This window comes from Ovis aries, chromosome 14, assembly GCF_016772045.2.
Source record: "Ovis aries strain OAR_USU_Benz2616 breed Rambouillet chromosome 14, ARS-UI_Ramb_v3.0, whole genome shotgun sequence".
Taxonomy (NCBI): domain Eukaryota; kingdom Metazoa; phylum Chordata; class Mammalia; order Artiodactyla; family Bovidae; genus Ovis; species Ovis aries.
In genome coordinates this window covers 44,942,675-44,964,356 of record NC_056067.1, presented here as the reverse complement: position 1 = coordinate 44,964,356, position 21,682 = coordinate 44,942,675, and the positions used below count along the sequence as shown (strand labels likewise).

The following is a 21,682-nucleotide window of genomic DNA, read 5'->3' as shown; positions in this document are numbered from 1 at the left end:
GTGTAGTCAAAGCTATGGTAGTCATGTACAGATGTGAGAGTTGTACCATAAAGAAGGTTTAGCACTGAAGAATTGATGCTTTTGAATTGTGGTGCTGGGAAAGATTCTTGAGAGTCCCTTGGACAGCCAGGAGATCAAACCAGTCAATCCTAAAGGAAATCAACCCTGAATATTCATTGGAAATACTGATGCTGAAGCTGAATCTCCAATATTTTGGCCACCTGATGAGAAGAGCTGACTCATTTGAGAAAACCCTGATGCTGGGAAAGATTGAAGGCGGGAGGAGAAGGGGATGACAGAGAATGAGATGGTGGGATGGCATCACTGACTCAATGGACACGAGTTTGAGTAAACTCCAGGAGTTGGTGATGGACAGGGAGGCCTGGTATGTTGCAGTCCATGTGGTTGCAGAGTTGGTCGCCACTGAGCATGAACACGTGCAAACATATGATCTCATATATTCTTCTTTTAGGTTGTAATTAGCTGACCTTTACTACAAACATTGCTGAGAGAAAAGTTTTGCTGTTGTTCAACTGCTAAATCAAGTCTGACTCTTTGTGACCCCATGGACTGCAGCACACCACACTTCCCTGTCTTTTACTATCTCCCAGAGTTTGCTCAAATTTATGTACACTGAGTCAAAGATTCTATCCAACCATCTCATCCTCTGTTGCCCCCTTCTCCTCCTGTCCTCAATCGTTTACAGCATTTGCCATTTCCTTCTCCAGGGGATCTTCCAGACCTAGGGATCAAACTTGGGTCTCCCATATTGCAGGCAGGTTCTTTACCGTCTGAACCACGAGGAAATCCCAAGTTTGCTGAGAGTTCTGATTTCAAATGGGTGTCAGAGTTTGTCCAGTGCTTCTTCGGCATCTATGGATCTGATCATTTGATTTTTCTTTTTTAGCCTGTTGATGTGATGGATTGTAATACTTGATTTTCATCTTGCTGCTGGACTGGTTGTTGCCATCTCTCCTGTCACAACCTCTGCTGCGGCTGCTCTGCTGCCACCATCTTTGCTCTGTCACCTGCTCCATGGTCCAGTCTACCCACTTTTGGGTGCACAGATGGATGGATCGCTCAGATGTCCTGGTATGCTGGGCAGAAGCATTTTTTTCCCCTCCGTTTTAGAGATCTGATGAGTTGTAAATCAAAGAGGAGAGATAAAAAGAACAGCTCTCACTATCATGATGCTGATGTCACTCCTTTAAATGTTGAACCAGCCTTCCGTGACTGGGCTAAATCCCACTTGGTCATGATGTGTAATACTTTATATGCATGTTAAGTCACTTCAGTCGTGTCCAGCTCTTTGCGACAGCTTGGAGTGTAGCCCTCCAGGCTCCTCTGTCCATGGGACTCTCCAAGAAAGGGTACTGGGGTGGGTTGCCATGTGGTCCTCCAAGGGATTTTCCCGATCCAGGAATCAAACCTGCATCTTATGTCTTCTGCATTGTCGGGTGCTTCTGCACTAGTACCACCTGGGACGTCCAGTACTTTGTATACATTGTTGAATGTGGTTTGCTTATAGTTTGTTGAGGATTTTTAGGTCTATGTTCATGAGACATTGTTCTGAAATTTTCTTGTCATAGGTGTCTGATTTTGGTGTTAGGGATGCTGGCATCAGAGAGTGGGTTGAGGAAGTTTTTTCTCTGCTTCTCTGCTTTTACAATCTCTAAAATAGATTGTAGAGAATTGATATAATTTCTTCCTTAAATGTCTTGTAGAATTCCAAGTGAGCCCATTTGGGCTTCAGGCTCTGTGTTTTGGAAAGTAACTAACTATTGAATTCATTTCCTGAAGAGATTTAGGCTTATTCAAATGGTCTGTTTCTTCTTGTGTGAAGTTTGGCAAACTGTGTCTCTTGAATAATTGGTCCATTTCATCTAGCTTATCAAATTTGTGGGCATAGATTTGTTTATGGTATTCATTTATTATCCTTTTAGTGACCATGTAATCTTAACAGTGTTTCCTCTTTCATTTCTGGTATGTCTCTGGAGAGGCCTCCTTCTGAATGGGTCTCCATAGAATTGTTAACTTTTCAGACTTGTCCACATTGAGCTTCCAGAAGCTTGTCAGTGATAATTCAGGTTTTCCTTCTCTGGCACTGGTTCCCACAGTGGTTTCTGCTCCCAAATCTTTGTTCTGGTAAGCTGTGACTCCTAGGATTCACCTGTCTCTCCAGTCTTAGGGGTAACGGTTTGCCCTGTGTGCTCACTTCTTTCCCAGATTGAAAAAGAGTTGTTGATTGTTCAGTCTGTTTAGCTCTTTCCTTGCTAGGGCAGAGTGTCAACCCCCAAGCTCCTTAAATGTGGAACTTGAAGTCTCTTTGTCTTCTTCTTCTTCTTTTATCTAATATTCCATAGTCTGGCCATCCAGGTTATTTTATTTTGCTGCACCAAATGGCTTGTAGAATCTTAGTTCCTCAACCATAGATCAAACCTGGGCCATCAGCAGTAAAAGTGCAGAATCCCAAACATCCAACCACGACAGAATTTCCTTGTCTTCATTTTTGGAAGGAGTTTCTGAAGAATTGCTTGTTAATTCTAAGTTTTATCTGCTCTTTATCTGTCCTTATCTGCTCCCACATCCCTAATAAGTCCTTCAGCTTTAACATATAGTCTTTGTCTTTCCTTCTGTATTGTAAATTCCTTTGGGGCAAGAGATGTCTTTAAACTCTGTATCATTCGGCCCTAGCAGAATGTTTAGTATAGAATCATCACTGGATAAATGTTTAACAAAACATATAACAGCTGAGGAAAATGTTGGTGTTTTTCTTTTTCTCCCAGCTTTAGATAGCTCTTATAATAGATAAATTGTCTTAGACAAGAAATATTTCAAGAAATAAGTCTAATGGAGACAGCAGGATTATACAGTCAGCCAGATCTGGGTGTCATTGTTCAGTTGCTCAGTCATGTCCAACTCTTTGTGACCCCATGGACTGCAGCACGTCAGGCTTCCCTGTGAAATTATTGCTATTGGGATTTTCTATTTTAGGCCTTTAGAGTAATGCCAGAAACCAATTATTTTTCCAAATTGGTCTTTTCCAGTTATTTCCTGAAAGAAGGAACTTTTCTTGGAGCATGGAAACATTTCCAGTATAATATGTGGTATCCTAAATCTAAAACTGCAATGCTTACAGAGTGGCTGTGAGAGCCTAGATGCCACATCCATCCTCTCTGGTAGAGTTATGAATGTGTGGGGATGAATTGCCTAAGTCTAAATGAAAGAGAAAGACACAGCTGAGACATTTGATTATCTTTAAAAGGCCAGAATTTTTAAGTGTGTTTCGCTGAAATACGCTTCAGTGTGATTTCACGCTTCAGTGAAATCAGAGGGATGGGAGAGGAGCACAGAGGAAAGAGGCAAGAGACTCTCACCACTCTCTCTCTTCTCCGAGCTTCAGTTCCTCATGGGTTGCCATCCCTCGCATTTAGAATATTTAGATTTCAGGGACTTCCCTGGTAGTCCAGTGGTTAAGACTTGGCACTACCAGTGTAGGGGACGCAGGCTGGATCCCTGATCTGGGAACTAAGATTCTACATGCCATGCAGAGTGGCCAAACTTTTTAAATTTTTCAATAAAATATGGAGATTTCAGATTCAGCATGTGCAGTTGTAGAGTATGGCTACAGCACATCTTATTTTTAGTATATAGATATATTTATTTATATATATTTCATATATAAGCTTAATATTATAGTCTTGTTCTTATTAATTGAACCTTTGCTCATTTATCTTTGCTCTTTTACCCAACTGTGGAGGAAAAATTCCCTTGTATGTCTGGTGATGTGTTGAGCCTGATTTGACTTTTCAGAGTTCTGTAGTTCAGCAAATAGGATGCAGTATAGCCACACGATATAGTTACATGTGTGTGTGTGTGTGTGTGTGTGTGTGTGTGTGTGTGTGTGTGTGTGTGTGTGTTTATAGGGGCTTCCCTGATAGCTCAGTTGGTAAAGAATCTGCCTGCAATGCAGGAGACCCTGGTTTGATTCCTGGGTTGGGAAGATTCACTGGAGAAAGGATAAGGCTACCCACTCCAGTACTCTTGGGCTTCCCTTATGGCTCAGCTGGTAAAGAATCCGCCTGCAAAGGGGGAAACCTGGGTTTAATCCCTGTGTTTATATAAAAGCAGTCATATAATATATATATATAATACAGATATATATAATATATATAGATATAATATGACTGGTTTTATATAAACTTTTAAAAATATATATGACTGGCTTTATATATATATATATAGGCTTCCTTGGTGGCTCGATGGTAAAGAATCTACCTGCAATGCAGGACCACAGGAGATGTGGGTTCGATCCTTGGGTCAGGAAGATTATAATATATATATATATACACACACATATATAGTCTAAGAAAGAAAAGGGCATATTGAGGCAAATGGGTAAGGCAAAGGTGGGGGCAGCTTTAAGCTGTAAGGGGATACTGTCCATCCAAGACCAGAGGAAAACTAGCCTGTAGCTTGAACTGGCCAGGCTAACAACTGAAACCAGGTATGAATGATATGGTTGATACTTACTGATCTCTTTCTTCTCTCTACAGTGGAACTTCGCAAGGCCAGTGTGTTGACTTCTGACCAGTCTCATCCAAAACCACACCCTTTTGCACATACATAAGCACATACTCTGAGGTATTGGGCCTCCAGCTTACTCTAGGAGGACAGAGGGCAGGTTAAATTTGTTTGACATAACTAGAAGGGGCTGAGCCTCTTCCCAGAAGAGCAAAGTCCATTCATGGTAACTACCATCACTCACCATTTGCTTCTGGCTGCTGAGACATTGTTTCTTTCAGCAGAAGAAAATGAGTGGGTTGGTGATCCAATACTTCTATCTCCAAAGAAACATGGGTGGGTGATGAAAGTGCCCTGGGGTGAGATTGCTGCTTGCTGTGGCCATTTCAGAGCTACATTTGCTCTGAAAGATACCAGCAAAGGTATTGACATTTGTGTTTCCTTAGTGGTATTCATGCCTCCATATCAGAGGGAGTGTTCTGGGTGGGACCCAGGTATTCTGAGTGAAGGTAAGAATAGAAGTAGCTTCCTAAAAGTGTATGGTGTTGTCCCATTAGACTGTGGTCTGACCACAAGCACCCATCCAGTCTGAATGGTGGCAGGAACATAAATATCCAGAAGCACAGGTCTGGTGCTGCCTTCTCCCATCATATAACTTGTGCTCTGAACTATGTGCCCCAAGTACTCTTGACAGTAGCCCTTCCAATCACAGATATGATGCTGGCCCATCAGATAGCAAAAGATGTGCTGTGTCCAGATGGGCACGAGGTGACTGGTGGAAGGCAGGAACAGCAGTGTCTTCTGGCATGTGTTTCTTCTCAGTGGTGCAGGCTTCTCCTGGAGTAACAGATTTGCTCTGACTGGGTGGGCCCAAGTATTCAGATCAGATGCAAAAAGAGAAGATGCTAAACACTGGGATGGTGTTGGCCCTTCCTGTTGCAAAACATGTGCTCTGTCCAGGTGGGAACCAGGAGTTCTCACTGTAGGTAGGGACATAATGACCTCTAAGCATAGGTGAGGTGCTCACCCTTTCAATGGCTATAGACTATAGGCACAAAAAGCAGTGTCTCCAGCACAGTTATGGTTCTATATCCTTATCTGCAACAGATGTACCCTGGTTGGATGGGTCCCAGGCAATCTGAACACATGGAAGGACAGAAGTGTCTTCTGGCACATGCTCCTTCTCAGTGATGCCATCTCATCCTGTGGTAGCAGGTGGCTGGGCTGACTCTAGGCGTTCTTATTATAGGCAGGAAGGAAAGTGTCTCCCAAGACAGATTTGCTCTCAGTAGTGCTGGCTTCTCCAATTGTAACAGGAGTGTAGTAGGCTGACAGGAGCCTGGTGCTCAGGTCTAAGCCTTCTTCCCCCAAATTAGCTGTGGTTCTAGGTGTCCCACTTGGCCTTGCTCCAAAGCTGAGTGTTTCAGACATGGAACTGGGGCCTGGGACATTCACAATGACCCCAAAGCTGCCACTATCCACAGGTGCTGAAAATCCCTTAAATGCAAATGGGTCTCAAAGGATGTTGGCAAAAAGTGAGCCACAGTCCTCAGTACTGTGCATTCTGGTGGCAGCTCCAGAGCAAGAAAGGGTGAAATGAGGTGAAGTGGCACCAAAGGCTGGCTTGGTGCCCACAGGGATGCCAGAGTTGGAACACAGGGTGACAAACTCCCCAAAGCTGAGTTGTGCTACTTTGGGGTTCCAGGGATGCAGTAGATGCTTAGTGGGAGGATTACCTGGGGGCAGCCAGGTTTCCCAAAGAGACAGAGCTCTTAAAGCTGTCAAGAGGAGGCAAGAAGATAATAGATTGGGAATTGGTTATAGTATCCACATCAATTTCTTCAGAGTCAAAGACAGGCTTGGATGCCATGTCTAAAGAGGTGCTGGTTATTGGATTGAGGTGACTGCAGAATCAGTGGTAGGTGGGCCAGAAAAGACAAGGGACACTGGGGAGAGTGGCCCCTTCTGCTGCCCGTATAGATCCCCAGCTAAATGATGGTTCCTGCCCCAAAGGGAAGGTTGAAATTTCAGGTAGGGATGCAGACCATAAAAGTAGGTGGGCAAGTGATGACTGGCCTTTGCAGGGCATATCTGCTCCATACTGGGATAGACATGGTAAAGTGCCAGGGAGCTCACACAGGCTCCTGATGGGACCTGAAAATGAAAGCTTGGGAAGGCGGAGTGGTGTCCATGTCAGTTACACCAAAGTCCAAAGGCCCCTGAGAGGTCTAGGCTGCAGATGGGCTGACGGATAGAGGAAGTGATTGCAGAAGCAGTGATGGGCTGGCTGACAAAGCCTGGGACGCTCATGAAATGGATTTGAAGAGAAGTCTGTAAAGAGGGAGGAGAATCCATCCACCTAGGTGAAGTGATTCATTTCTATAGAAAGTAAGCTTTGAGGAGAGAAGGGAGGTGTCAGGAGGTATGGTGAGACCAGAAGTTCCTGTGGAACTATGACTGAGGGACTGGGTTGCTTGTAGCATCTATTCAGTCTCGTTAGTACATGGAACCCAGAATATGGGTTGGAATCTGAAGTGAGAAACAGCAGCAACAGCAAAAGAAGGAGAGTTTGCACTTGTGCATCTTATTTCATGACTGATATCCGGTGTAGGGGATAGGCGTGGGAGCAGACAGGTCAGTCAAATCAGTGGTTACTAATGGGGTAGTCTCTGGAATCTGCAAGGGGAGAGTGGCCAGTGGCAATGGAACTACAGGCCCTGGCAACTACCAGGGCAAAGGAACAGGCAGGTTGAGTGGCACCGCTATCAGCGGTGGCCTGTTTTATCCTCTGACCTATGGTTTTGTTGGTGCTGCATTCTTCTCCAAGCTCAGGTCTTCAGCAATGACCTTACTGGAAGGTAGGATGCAGGGCCTCTGACTTGATCCCACGACAGCGGTAGTAGCAGCAGCGGTGGCAGCAGTAGTGGCATTGCTGTGTTCTGTTTACAGAGCCCACAACTGACAGGTGAGGGTGGAGAATTTTTCCTTGACAACGTATGTGATAGTCCTCCTCTCTCAGTCTACTTTTGCTTCGGTAAGGCTGAAGAACTGAGTCAGTGGTCTTCATCAAACTCTTTCTCAACCACTCCAACTGTAGGAAGCAGACTGTGGCTGGGCCAGACAGGCCGGCTGCACTTGCATCACACTGGCAAAGAGGCCAGACGCCTCCAGTAGGGCTGTGTGAGCTGCTGATGGTAGGGCCTTTGGGAAATGAGCTCATAAAGCCTCTGGTGATATCTTACGTAAGCTCTCTTCTTGAAACAGAGGTTTCCCTTCAGAGGCTCAGGACTGCTCCCAAATACGTGACAACTTGTCAGCAGGAGCCTAGGTCCTGGTGGTATAATTTTATTGTTGTAAGGACCCCTTTTCTGAAAGTCCTGCATTTTGGAAACTTTGTGACTCCTTCCTCCTTAGATATTCCCTTCTTTCACATTCCCAGTGTCTTCAGCTCAGTCTTCTCTAAATCAGGCTTTGGAGGGTGATTGGATAGCCCAGAAGGAGTGTAAGTTTGTGCCCCTGAGGGAGAATATTGACCATTTCTCAGTGGTTAGACTCTTTGAGATACAAGTGGACACCAGAGGCTTCTTCAGAGAGCCCTCTCCCACCCAATTCAGGACCCTCAGAGAGGAGCACTCAGGCTGTCTCATCTGATACTGCCTCTTAAGTAACATGGAGGGGCAGAGGCACTGGATCCACATAGAACTGCCTAAGAAAAGGGCCAGGAGAGAGACAGGGCAGTGGGATTCCCTCAGCCAGAAGGGAAACACAGGTGTAACCAGGGGTGGGGAAGGGGCTAGAGTGAAGCTTACTGAGCAGGTTGCACACAAGGGGCAGTTGATGCACTGTCTGATCCAGAGAGCATAGAGTTGCTACTTGGGAGAGTTCTCTTAGCGACCTGCTCCTCCAGCGTAAAGCATGCACTGTTTGGCCTGATGCTTGAGACACAGCATTGGAACATGTGAGAGAGAAAGAGCACCAGCTGGGCACACACCAGCAAATGGCATAAGGAAAAAGTGCCAAAGGCAAAGGATGAGGCCCAGAGGCCAAACCCCAGCAGGACCTTCTAGCACTTTCTGACTTTCTGCTGCTGGTTATGAGTGTTTGGTTTGACAAGATTGTTCAGTACTGTGACTTCCAAGAGCCTGCATACCTGTCATCCCTAGGTATGTGTCCCCACGTCTGTGTGTACTTCAGTGCCTGGCTCAAGGGCAGCAGAGGCTGCCTGTGCCTGAAGGTCTACCAGCCCTTTCTCTGTCATCACTAGTGGGTAGAGTCTGCTCAAAGCCAGAGCAGGAGAGGAGCCTCGATCCTGACAGCGTGGGGGCCTTGTTTGTGGGAGGCTGGGGCAGAGAGACCGAGGTTGGGGAGATGGCGGTGGGGGCAGGGTGGGAAGGCGGGATGCTCAGCCCTAGCCTGGTCTCATGGGTTACTGTGTACCCAGACATTGTGGGACAGCTACAGCAGGGCACATGCTGAGATGTGTGTGTGTGTGTTGCGGGGACGGTGAATTTAACCCAGCCTCTTCCTTTTGGATGCCCTCAGTTAACTCCTGCAACCCTGCCTGCCCCCTCTGTGATGGTAGGTCAAGGCTCCGAATACTGCCTCCTAAGAGGCCACTCCGGCTCCACTCCAGCTCCTGGAGTCAGGTGTGCCTTTCCTGTGGCCACCCTGGAGAGGCAGGTGTCATGAGCCTCACCAGCTGGACTATGAAGGTTTCTCACACAGAAATGTGGCTGTTGACAACACATTCTCCCCTGGCAGGCAGTTTCTCTTAGTTTTACAAATTTGGTAAAACAGCATTTAAGCCTTAGACTGTTTTGCAAGTCACACAGGTGGTTAGTAGCTCAGCCAGAATTTGAGCTCAGGCTGTTGGGTTCCAGAGCTCACAAACTTAAGCACCAGCCTATGGTACCTCCTCTGCAGGTACGCATCATATATTTCCATTTTTGATACTTAATGTACAGTTACATTCCAAATGAACACCGTCACTGCCTATAACAAAGTCGTCTTGGGCTCACCTCATATGTCAGTCATTGGCCACACTGAGCTCCAGTCTCTCAGATGTAGGACAGCTCCTGTCAGTTGGTAACACATCCGCATGATGAAAATTGTCTTTTATATGAGCCTGCCAGCAAACTCTACAACTGTGAGAGATTTCCCATGTTCATGGACACCGGGCACACCAAGTGGGTGGTGGATCCACCCTGGCCATCTACAAGCCTTAATGCCCCAAGGGAACCAGTCACTCTTATAATTTATGATTCCATACGCTAGCTTTCGAAGAAAAGTTATGACCAACCTAGACAGCATATTAAAAAGCAGAGACATTACTTTGCTGACTAAGGTCCATCTAGTCAAGGCTATGGTTTTTCCAGTGGTCATGTATGGATGTGAGAGTTGGACTGTGAAGAAGGCTGAGTGCCGAAGAATTGATGCTTTTGAACTGTGGTGTTGGAGAAGACTCTTGAGAGTCCCTTGGACAGCAAGGAGATCCAACCAGTCCATTCTGAAGGAGATCAGCCCTGGGATTTCTTTGGAAGGAATGATGCTGAAGCTGAAACTCCAGTACTTTGGCCACCTCATGCGAAGAGTTGACTCATTGGAAAAGACTCTGATGCTGGGAGGGATTGGGGGCAGGAGGAGAAAGGGATGACAGAGGATGAGATGGCTGGATGGCATCACTGACTTGATGGACGTGAGTCTGAGTGAACTCTGGGAGTTGATGATGGACAGGGAGGCCTGGTGTGCTGCGATTCATGGGGTCGCAAAGAGTCGGACATGACTGAGCGACTGAACTGAACTGAACTGAACTGAACTGATATGAACAACTTAACTAACTTTTCTAGTCCACAAGAGTATGGTATAACTTTCCCTATACTTCAGTTCAGTTCAGTTCAGTCGCTCAGTTGTGTCCAGCTCTTTTTGACCTCATGAATCGCAGCACGCCAGGCCTCCCTGCCCATCACCAACTCCCGGAGTTCACTCAGACTCACGTCCATCAAGTCAGTGATGCCATCCAGCCATCTCATCCTCTGTCATCCTTTCTCCTCCTGCCCCCAATCCCTCCCAGCATCAGGGTCTTTTCCAATGAGTCAACTCTTCGCATGAGGTGGCCAAAGTATTAGAATTTCAGCTTCAGCATCAGTCCTTCCAATGAACACCCAGGACTGATCTCCTTTAGGATGGGCTGGTTGGATCTCCTTGCAGTCCAAGAGACTCTCGAGTCTTCTCCAACACCACAGTTCAAAAGCATCAATTCTTCGGCGCTCAGCCTTCTTCACAGTCCAACTCTCACATCCATACATGACCACAGGAAAAACCATAGCCTTGACTAGACGGACCTCTGTTGGCAAAGTAATGTCTCTGCTTTTCAATATGCTGTCTAGGTTGGTCATAACTTTCCTTCCAAGGAGTAAGCATCTTTTAATTTCATGGCTGCAGTCACCATCTGCAGTGATTTTGGAGCCCCCCAAAATAAAGTCTGACACTGTTTCCACTGTTTCCCCATCTATTTGCCATGAAGTGATGGGACCAAATGCCATGATCTTCGTTTTCTGAATGTTGAGCTTTAAGCCAACTTTTTCACTCTCCTCTTTCACTTTTATCAAGAGGCTTTTTAGTTCCTACTTAGGTCTTTTAAAATACTTATTTTGCTGCACAGAGTCTTAGTTGCAGCTTGTGAGAGAGTCATTTCCTAGGCAGGTTGATAAGGCTAGGGGTCCCCAAGGAGAGAGGGGTCTGGAATTCTCAAGGAGGAAGAAAGGACAAACTTTTTTCTTCTCTGCATTCCTTAGGATTATAGAACAACAATGTATTCTGCCTGAGGACAGTCTCTGGATTAAACCTTCTGGCTAATTCTGTTATCTTAAAATGTAAATTATGGGAGTAGGTCTGGTGAGGTCTTTACAACATCCAGACATTCTTTGGATTTACTGGAGAGTATATAACTTCATTGCCAACACTAACAAGCAGGTACTCTTTCTACCCCCTTCTGATGCCTATGTCAGAAGCTTTCTCTATCTCCTTTATACTTTAATAAAACTTTATTACACAAAAGCTCTGGGCGATCAAGCCTCGTCTCTGGCCCCGGATTGAATTCTTCTCCTCCGCGGGGGCCAAGAATCCCGGCGTCATGATTCAACAACAACCTTTCACATGTGGGACCTTAATTCCCCAACCAGGGATCGAAACCAGGCCCCGTGCATTGGGAGCATGGAATCTTAACCACTTGACCACCAGGGAAGTCCCTCCCTATATTTAGGTCTTTTGAAAACATTTTTTTCTCAGATATTTTGTAGCAGGGTTCCATAAATTACAGCTTGTGGGCCAAATTTTATCCACAGCATATTTTGTTGTCCCAAAGAGCTTAAAATGGCATTACCATTTTAAAAACATTGTGAAAACAAAGCAAAACAGAGGAATGTGCAACAGAGACCATATATAAACTGCAAAGCCTATAATTCGTATATGGTCCTTTAGAGCGAAAGATTGCCAACCCCTATTTTGTATTAATAGTTTTGGGTGCATAGGTCTTGTACAGTGTTTGCTAATTTGTACTTTAGTACTTCATGAGGTCTTAAAAATGCTGTTGTAAATGGTATCTTTTAAATTTTAGTTTTCAATTGTTTGCTGGTAGCATAGAGAATATAGAATTGGTTTATTTATTGCCAGAGTCCAGCTCCAGCAGCCAGGGATTCAACCTGAAGGGGTGAGCAGTGTTGGCGAGAAACTGAGGCAGCCTCTAAGTTTTTTTTTGGACTGCCTCTTTATTTCAAGCTTATGATTCTCTTTTACAAAAGCATTAGGTCAGAGGTTTGATATTTTTAGTTCCCATAGACCCAGATTTATTTTTCTCCAAAAATCATTGTTGCCCCTCAAAAGGAGTTCCCTCAGCGATTCTCTTATCTACTTTTTCTCATGTGTCCTTGTGAATACACTGTAACTCATGCTAATGTCTGGGCTGCATACCACATTCCTCAGTTAAATTCTTATCTTTCTAAGTCCTGTTTGCCCCTAATATCCTAAGCTCAGTATTTCTTAGAAAGGGCTTCTAGCTATAAATATCTCTGAGTCCCTAATCTCTATAAGCTATAGTAGAATATGCTAACATTACAGCATCCCTTAAATCTTTAGCTTCTAACTATTTTAATCATTCCTAAGCCCTAAATTCAGCAAACTCCTTTGCCATAAACACTTTCCTCATAAATAGGCTTCAGACAGGAAGCCCTTCCATGGTCTCAAGCCTCTGTGCTCACCCTGGAGCACTCTTTTGTAAAAGTCCTTGAACAAATGTCAATGATTAACTTTATGAATTATTCTTTGGGCACAGCTGCAGAAGGCTTTATGCCTTCTCATGCTCCTCTCAAAAACAATAAGCACCTTAATATTCTCTTCAGTCAACTCAGGCGAAGAAAGGAAAAAACAAGTCAGAATCACAAAGCCTAACTCCTTTATTCCGGGTCTGTGCCTACGGAACAAAGGGAGGGGGTTTAGGGCTGTGCCTCCATTTTTTCAGTAATGCCTAACGTGGCTCCCAACAATATATTGATTTCTGTATGCTGGAAACTTGTTAAAATCACTCTGTACTTCTGGTAGTATCTTTGTAGATTTCTCATGATTTTCTACATACACGTTCATGACTTCTGTGAATAAAGAGAGTTTTTAAAATCTTTTAAATCTGTATTTTATTACCTTTATGTTTTTTTTCTGACACCTGGTAAAATATCAAATACTGATGGAGAACAATGGACATGCTTTCCAGGTCCTGGATCTTAAGGGAAAAGTGTTCAATATGCTGTTAGCTGGGCTTTTTGTATATTTGCTTCATCACATAAAGGAAATTCCTCCAATGTATGTCTGGCTGAGAGATTTTTTTGATAGGGGTTGGTACTACTCTGCACACACATTTGAAATAATCATATGGCTTCTTCCTCTTTATTCTCCTAATATGGTGAATTACATTGACTGGTTTTTGAATGTTAAACCAACCTTGATTCCTGAGACAAACCCCATCCAAAAGGCTGGTCATGCTAGATCACTCTCTTGTATTTGGTTGGATTTGATTTCCTAAAATTTAATTGAAGATTTTGTGCCTATGTTCCTGAGAAATACTAATTTTTACATTTCTGTATTATGTTTTTATTTTAGGGTAATGCTGTCTTCATTGAATAAGTTAGGAAAAATCTCTTCCATTTTCAGAGTTTGTGTAACACTGGAAAAATATCTTAACTTTGTAATAGAATTCATGGTAAAACCCTACAGCAGTGAAATTTTCTTCATGGAAAAATGTTCATAGTCACTTGTTATCCCTACACTGACTGTCCAATCCATAGTAGTGATGCCTCCACTTATACCTGATAGTGATAATTTCAGTTTTCTCCTTTTATTTCCTGGTCAGTCTTTCTAGAAGTTTGTCAGTTTTGTTAATCTTTTAAAAGTCCATTTTTTGGTGTTAATTTTTCCCTACTGTATATTTCTATTATCATTTCTTTAGTTCTGTCTACTTCAGATTTATTTTTCTATTGCTATACTCTTAAAATGGAAAATTAATTCACTGCTTTACAATGTTTTAAAAAATTTTGTAGCCCTATTTAGTGTGAAAAAAGCCCAACACTTCCTGACAGACAAAACTGGGCCTGTTCTACTTAGCTATTGATGAGGTACATTCTCTGCATCTGTTATTTGAGATTTATAATTGAAAGCAAAGAAACATACTCCTGCCAGTTTAAGTAGAAAGATAATTTATTGGAAACCTATCAGAATCCCTGGAAAGCTAGAGGACTGAATTCAGCAACTAGGAATGAGGGAGGCCAGGCAGCCAAAGCATGCTAAAAAACTACTTGTTGGGTCTCTACTGTCCTTGCTTCTCTGGGGTAAGGTCTGGGTCAAGTCTAGGGCAGAGGTATCTGGTCATCAAATATAGGTCAAGTGCTTACATCCACACCAAAGCAGAGCCTGGACATGATGAATGACTAACATTCACTTTTTAAAAGAAAAGGATAGTACTGTGATGGTATTTTATTTGGACTAAACTGTGAAATCACTGATTGTTGAAATTAAAGTTTTCTGGTGGTAGAACACATAGGTTGCTAAGTGCCAGGAAAGAGGACCTTGATTTTGGCATTGTGTTCTCCTCCTACCTCACACTACAACTTATTTTCAACTTCTGAAAATTGTTAGTTGCTCAGTTGTATCTGACTCTTTGCAACCCCATGGACTGTAGCCTGCCAGGTTTCTCTGTCCATGGGATTCTCCAGGCAAAAATACTGGAGTAGGTCGCCATTCCCTTCTCCAGGGGATCTTCCCAACCTAGGGGTCAAATCCAGGTCTCCCGCAATGCAGGTAGATTCTTTACCATCTGAGCCACAGGGAAGCCTAGAAGAGGAAGGAATTTGGCTTAAAGCTGGAGACTTTTTGCATCTGCTTGGCTAAGGCTGAGGCAAGTCCTGTGAGCCTCTTTGTCACAGCAAACAGGAGATTGTGTGCCTGGGGCCACCTTCCTTGTTCTGGAGAAGATGTCATCTCTGATCCCTTGTTTGGCAGGATAGACTGAGATTGCATGCCTCCTCCTTCCTGAAGGGTGTTAGGAGTACACTGTGAGAAGCTGAAGATGGGGGCAGCTTTGGGAACTTACCTTAACCCAGGAACCAGGCCAGCCAAAATGGTGGTTGGTGGTGGGAGGGAGGGGAAGGGGATGGCACTGGGCCTGAATACACTTGGGGAGGTGGTGCTAGGCTTCAACCAGACAGTGAAAGGAAGCAGAGTTATACCTTTTCTGCTAAAACTGGTTTTAATGAAGGATGGCATGCCAAGAAGAAGACTCAGGCTAGCTGAGCATGGCCCCTCTCTGAGCCATTCCTGGAAGCTTTGCTCATCAGTTTTTCCTCTTCATGACCCTAAATCTATACTGATGTATAGCGTGGACCAAATTCTGAACCTGACTTGACTCCAGATAATTGAGTATTTGACTATCCCATATATACTCAGGGGAAAGGATCTTGGTGGGTTTGTGATAAAGCAGGTATTTGTTCAGGTGGCTCTCATCATTTCACATGGCCTCGATGTGATTGGCCTGGTCAACAATCATCGCCTCATGGCAGGCCTTGGCAAGTCTGTAAACCTCTGGCATGGACTCCCCAAATAAGGCCCATATGTAATAAAAGCCCTCCTTATCTTCAGGAATATGGGCCTGTGATGGAGGCCGGCGTTTATATTCAAAGTATTTCTGAGTCAATCCGTAGAAGCCAGGATGGAGGGTGCCAAACAAGGAGGAGAGGATCTCCATGCCCACATCATCACTAAACTTCATGTCCACATTTGCACACACAAGGTAATCCACCTCCTGGTGGAAGCGCTGCTCAATAAAATTGCTGATCACCTCCATGCGGTGTATGGAAATCTTCTACCAGCGGGCATACCTCTGGACCTTGAAGATGATCATCTGCCGTCCTTTCTGAAGGCGAATAAGAGGAACGTTGGCTGGCCGAACAGTGAAGATATAGTAGTTCACCCTGTGTCTCACCATAAAGTACATCTCTGCCATCTCTAGGAACAGCTTCAGGTGGAAAATGGTTTTTTTTTTTTTCCCACAACAAACACAGTTAATCCAATGGTGATGTTCTGAAGCCAGAACTGCTCATTCAGGATATCAATGTTGAAAGTCCCATTCCAGATGACGGGAGCCAGCCAGGGGGTCATAAGAAGGACATATTTCCTAGGTGGTACAAGCATATCTGGCGGGGGATACACCATCCTTGATAATTTTATACTTTGTGGTGTGTGGTGTTCTTTAATAGTTATGCTTGCCTCAGTTGGGATGTTTCCCAGTTTCTAGTTTCTGGGTTTCAAGTAACAATAGCCAAGAAAGGCTATGATGAAAACTGTTAGCATTTTTGTTCCCAGAGCTGCCCCCATCTTTAGCTTCTCACAGTGTACTCCTAACACAAGTAGCATTTTTGTATCCCAGCCAATACTTGTAGTACCTGAGCCATGCCTGCACGGCAGAAGAATGTCACCTCTTGTCTTCTCCATGATATGGGGGCACTCATCCATCCTGACCTTCCACCCTCAGTGTTCTCCCCAGGGCAGGGTGAGGCGGAGTGGCCCCCACTCCCTGCTCACTACTCCAGCAGTGCAGTCTCCCCTGAGGCCTGACACCAGTGCAAGGGGGCACCTTGACCCAAGGGCATTTTTTGTGGTGCCCTGTGGAGAAAGATGGGATCCTGGCAGGACCTTTATAGACTCAGTTTCTGTCTGAGGTGCTGTCAGAGTAACCAGGTGGCAGGAATTTGTCTACAGACTGCTGGAACTTAATGACCTGCGTGTAGGAGAGAAGTCTGGGCATGTGAAGCAGCTTCAGGGCATTGGCTCAAGGCAGTTCATTGAGTAGGTCAAGGACAGAGATTGTGATGAAAGTGAGGCAGAACAGTAGCCACCAGAGTGCCTGGCCAGGGCGTCAGGGCTTGTGCACTGGCTTACCATTGACACTTACTGTCCATGAGCTAAGCACGGGGTTTCCTAAAGTCTATTAAGTCAAGATCAGACTGTCTTCATGATCACGTCCACATAGGCTTACATGGGCCAGCCTTTGGGAGGCCTGACTTGGAGACACATGATTCAGGTGGAGAGGAAAGCAGACCTATAGATCAAGGATTGTTTTCCTTTATCCCCTTTATAATGACTTAAAATCCATTGAATATTTACTTCTTTTTTGATACCTATCTTCCACTAGTGTTAGGACTACTAAGCTTGATGCACATTATCTTGTTTAATCCTTTCAAGTCTAGAGGATAGATGCTACATTATCCTCATTGTACCAACGGAGAAATAGGCTCAGGGAGGTGGGTCTTGGTCCACAAATACAAAGCAGCTGTACTCCAAAATATCCTGCATTTTTACCCTCTGACTCATTTGTGCCTTCTCTGAGGTTCCTTTTATTGAGGTGGTTTTTGTTTGTTTTGTTTTTGTCGGGTTCTTTTGGTTTTCTTCCTTAGGGTTTACATGCAGCTGTCCCTCAGACTAAGGCCTGAAGACAGTGAAGAGAGGCTAAGATAGTGCTCCGTGCTAACTCAGGGCTCTGCACATTGCCATTTCACACACCTCCTCCCTCTGATATCCTAGGCAGCTCCAAATATATACCTCCCAGAAAATGAAGCTTCAGACACAGACCCCTCTTACCACACTGTGGAACCAACCACAGGTTAAAAAAAAATGGTCTCACGGCCAATGAGGAGTACCTGCCACCTGACCATGGAATGGGCTGGTGCTCCTATATTGTTCTGTGATACCTTGCTCCCACCTTCCTTCAGAAGTGGGTGGCTGGGACTTCCCTGGTTGTCTGGTGGTTAAGAATCCACCTTCCAGTGCAGAGGATATTGGTTCAGTCCCTGGTCCAGGAAGACTCCTCATGCCACGTGGCAACTGAGCCCGAGCTCCTCAACTACTGAAGCCCACGTGCCTAGAGCCTGTCCTCCACAACAGGAGATGACACCACAACAAGAAGCTTGTGTGCCCCAACTAGAGAGTAGCCCCCACTTGATGCAACTAGAGAAAGCCCAGGCTCAGCAAATGAAGACTCAGTGCAGCAAAAAATAAATAATTTTAAAAATTTAAAAAAGAGAAGTAGCTGGTTGGAGATGGGAGTTGTCCGGGTGTTATGAAGTCTTCTCAGTAGAGTTCTGAGCATATTGGGAGGAAGAGTGTTCTGATTAGTGTCTTTTAATGGAGTCATCTCTTTATGATACAGATTGTGACTTTTGCTTTGCTGTGCATAGAGATATAGCAGATTCCTGATGAGCACTCCTGACTGGAGGGCCCTCCCTAGGAAGTTTCAAAGAGGGTGCAGTGTAGCTTGTTTCTTTTATCCCTTGAGGCTTTGAAAGGTTGTTGTTGAACCACAAAAAGACACTGGGATTCCTGGGCTCCAGAGGAGAAGAATTCAATCCGGGGCCAGAGACGAGGCTTGATCGCTCAGAGCTTTTGTGTAGTAAAGTTTTATTAAAGTACAAATGAGATAGAGAAAGCTTCTGACATAGACATTAGAAGGGGGCAGAAAGAATACCCCTCCTGCTAGTCTTTAGCTGGAAGTTATATAGCTGCTAGCAGTCTGCTAATTAAAGGAAGGAAATGTCTCAAAACTCAGAGAATGGCACCAGGCCCTTCAACCACAAGACACATTTTGAGATTATCTTGGTGAGTCATCCCGGGCCATAAAACAATTGATATGAATCTTGAAGAAAAGCAGATTCCCATACAAATATATAGTTTCATTAACATAGATTAAGAGAACAATGTATGAGTATAGCATACTGGTTTGTCAAGTCAATTCCGAGCCTTTAGTCTAATCGACTTGAAGACAGAGTCTGGGGTAAATGCATAGTACATTAACATAGCTTAAGACAAATATTTCCATAAGAAAAATGCATTGGTTAGCTCAAAGTTTAAGAATAGTTAAGTTCAGGTGGAACCAGGTGTCATGGCAACACAGAATTTTAAGAGAAACCTCTTTTAAAATTTGTATCGAGAAGGGGGAAAAATATATGTGTGTATATATATATACACACACACACATACAACTAGTTTGTTTCCTCCTGCCACTTAAGAGAGAGATAAAAACATGTCTGACACTTGCAGCCTATTTCCTCCATTTGGAGACCCCTGGCCTTCCTGCCTGTTACCCTCTCAGCTTCACCAGGTTTACTAACCTCCTTTCTGAAGAATAAAAGGGACTCAAGTGCTTTTGTGTTAATGGAGCCACACTTGCAGGCATCCCAAGGAAACCACTTGACTGAAAAGAAGTAGTCTTAGCCATGTCCACATATCTGATTGGAGGATTCCACCAATAAAGCCCTGCAGTTCATTAGGAGAGAGCTTATTCCTTGAACTGGAGTTGCAGCATTCTGGAGAGGTATGAGGTACACTGGGGGTACAGTCTCCACCTGTGAGTTTTGACAGGGACTGAATGCCCTCAGGATGCTGTTTCACCTCTGAACTAGGTGGTGGTCTTATGGCATTGGGAGGAAGACAACACAGCAGATGGAGTGTCTGCGCATTTCTGTAAACCATGATCTACAGTCACAAGCATTATCTACCATATTTCAGCCTCCTAGCAACCTTGAGAGATGAGAGGAAAACCTAGCGTCATAGATAAGGAAACTGAGGTTCAGTGTGTTACAGGGTATGCTAAAGTCATACAGATGCTGGTCAGCAGCATCTGCTCCCACTGCCCATTGCTGGGGAGACAGGCTTGGCTAATTCACCATGTGCCTGTGTACATATTACAGTCACTTTCCTCTGAATTCCTCTGAATCCTATCTAAGGAATGGGAACAATGCCCCACCCCCTTACACATTAAATATAATTATTTTAAATGAAAATGCCACTATCTGAAGTATTTAGGGACCTGAGGTTTTCCCTTTTCTTCTGTTGATTCTTGTTCATGGTGCCTTATTTAATTCTGTGTTTTGTGTTTTAAGTTTTTCTGAGCTCCTGCCATTGCAGAATTCGTTGGTAATTCTTGGAGATTTCTCTTGAGGCTGGATTGAGAGAGATTTCTTCCAGATTTTATACATATGCTTCTGTCAGGTGCTTCCAAAACCAGCGTCACCTTAAACTGAATTCTTAGCTTGAAGTTTGATTTTTTTCTTTTTGGGGGGGGGGGGGGGGGGAGGTTCCTCTCAGTTAATTTGTCTTCAGATTCCAAATTCATCTGAAGTCCTACTGATTGAATTTCAAGGGAAATGTTTTCCACTATACTTAATATTACTTATGAAACAAAAGATTGGGGACTTTTTTGTCTCTTATTTTTTTCATTTTATTCTTATATTAAGGGTATTGCATGCTGGGATTAGAATTTTATTAGATTTTTATGTTGTTGGATTTTCTACCTTGATGAGGCCCTAGGATGTCTGGTGCTGCCCATACCCCATTAGTTAATACAAAGTAAAATCAGTTTCCCTGAAGCTTGACAAATTCCTCCTTGGAAGAAGTTATCCTACCTCTGTGGGTTCATGCTTTCTTTAGATTTTGGCTTCCTTCCTGTATGTCTTATCTTTTTGCAAACTCAGTGATGTACTCAAAACATGGAGAATCTAAATTATTAGCTAAACTAACAGTTAAACTAAATTAATAGTTTTCAATGGGAATGATATTCAACGTAACCAGATAATCGTAGTGCTGAAATCCAAATTCAGTACTGAATACTCTGATGTTTTCACTGTAGATAAGCATAACTTTGTGACTAACACTAGTTTTCTTCCAAGAGTAATTTTATTTTTTATCTTACTGAGCTATTATAATATTGACTATAAACAGTGATGCCAACAACTTACTTTGTTTCTGATTTCAAAAGGACTGTTAATGTTTTACCATCAAGTATGATGTCTGATATAGCTTTTAAATTAATTTATATTTTGTGGTAAAAAACATGTAATGTAAAATTTCTCATATTAACTACTTGTAAGTGTGCTGTTTGGTAATGCTAAGTCTATTCAAACTATTGTGAAACAGATCTCTATAACTTTTTCATCATACAAAACCAAAATTCTATCCATTGAACAACAAATCCTGATTTCTCTCTCCTTCTGGTTCCCAGATAGCACCATTCTATATTCTGTTTCTATGAGTTTGACTATTGGGTTCATAAAGACTAGGAGAGATGACTGTTTTTTCATTGCCCAAATTTCAACAGAAGGTCACAAAGCATACAAAGAAAATACAGATCCTTGAATTACCTAACAAGGAATTTAAAATAACCACCTTAAAGGTGCTCAATGAATGAAAAGAGAACACAGAAAATTAAATAACATCAGAAAAATTGTGCATGAAGAAACAAGAATAGCAACAAAGAGAAACTCTGAAAAAGAACTATCAGTAATTCTGGAGCTGAAAAATACAATAACAACAATGAAAAATTCACTAGGGAATTTCAACTGCAAACTTGATAAAGCAGAAGAAAGAATTTGTGAACTGAAACAAGTCATTTGAAATTATCAAGTCAGAGGAACAAAAAGAAAAAACACTGAAGAAAAGAATTGCCTAAGGGATTTAAAAGATACCATCAAGTGGAACAATACATGCATTATGGGAGTCCTAGAAGAAGAAAAGGGAAATAAAGGCACAGAGAGACTATCTGAAGAAATTGGCTAAAAACTTTCCAAAT

The 21,682-nt window shown here is 43.5% G+C and overlaps 1 protein-coding gene and 1 pseudogene across 4 annotated transcripts in view; one reads left to right on the top strand and one right to left on the bottom strand.

The window, feature by feature from the left end:
* ZNF792 (zinc finger protein 792) overlaps positions 1–13,200 on the top strand; it is a 41,270-nt gene extending 28,070 nt beyond the window's left edge. For all 4 annotated transcript variants that reach the window (XM_060398491.1, XM_060398492.1, XM_027977406.3 and 1 more), the window contains 2 exons: positions 908–1,092; positions 4,557–13,200. The gene's annotated coding sequence lies outside the window, so the exon portion shown is untranslated. The remainder of the gene's footprint in view (positions 1–907; positions 1,093–4,556) is intronic.
* Positions 13,201–15,397: 2,197 nt separating this feature from the next.
* On the bottom strand, positions 15,398–16,340 carry LOC114117890 (histo-blood group ABO system transferase 1-like; annotated as a pseudogene).
* Between the last annotated feature and the right edge of the window lie 5,342 nt (positions 16,341–21,682).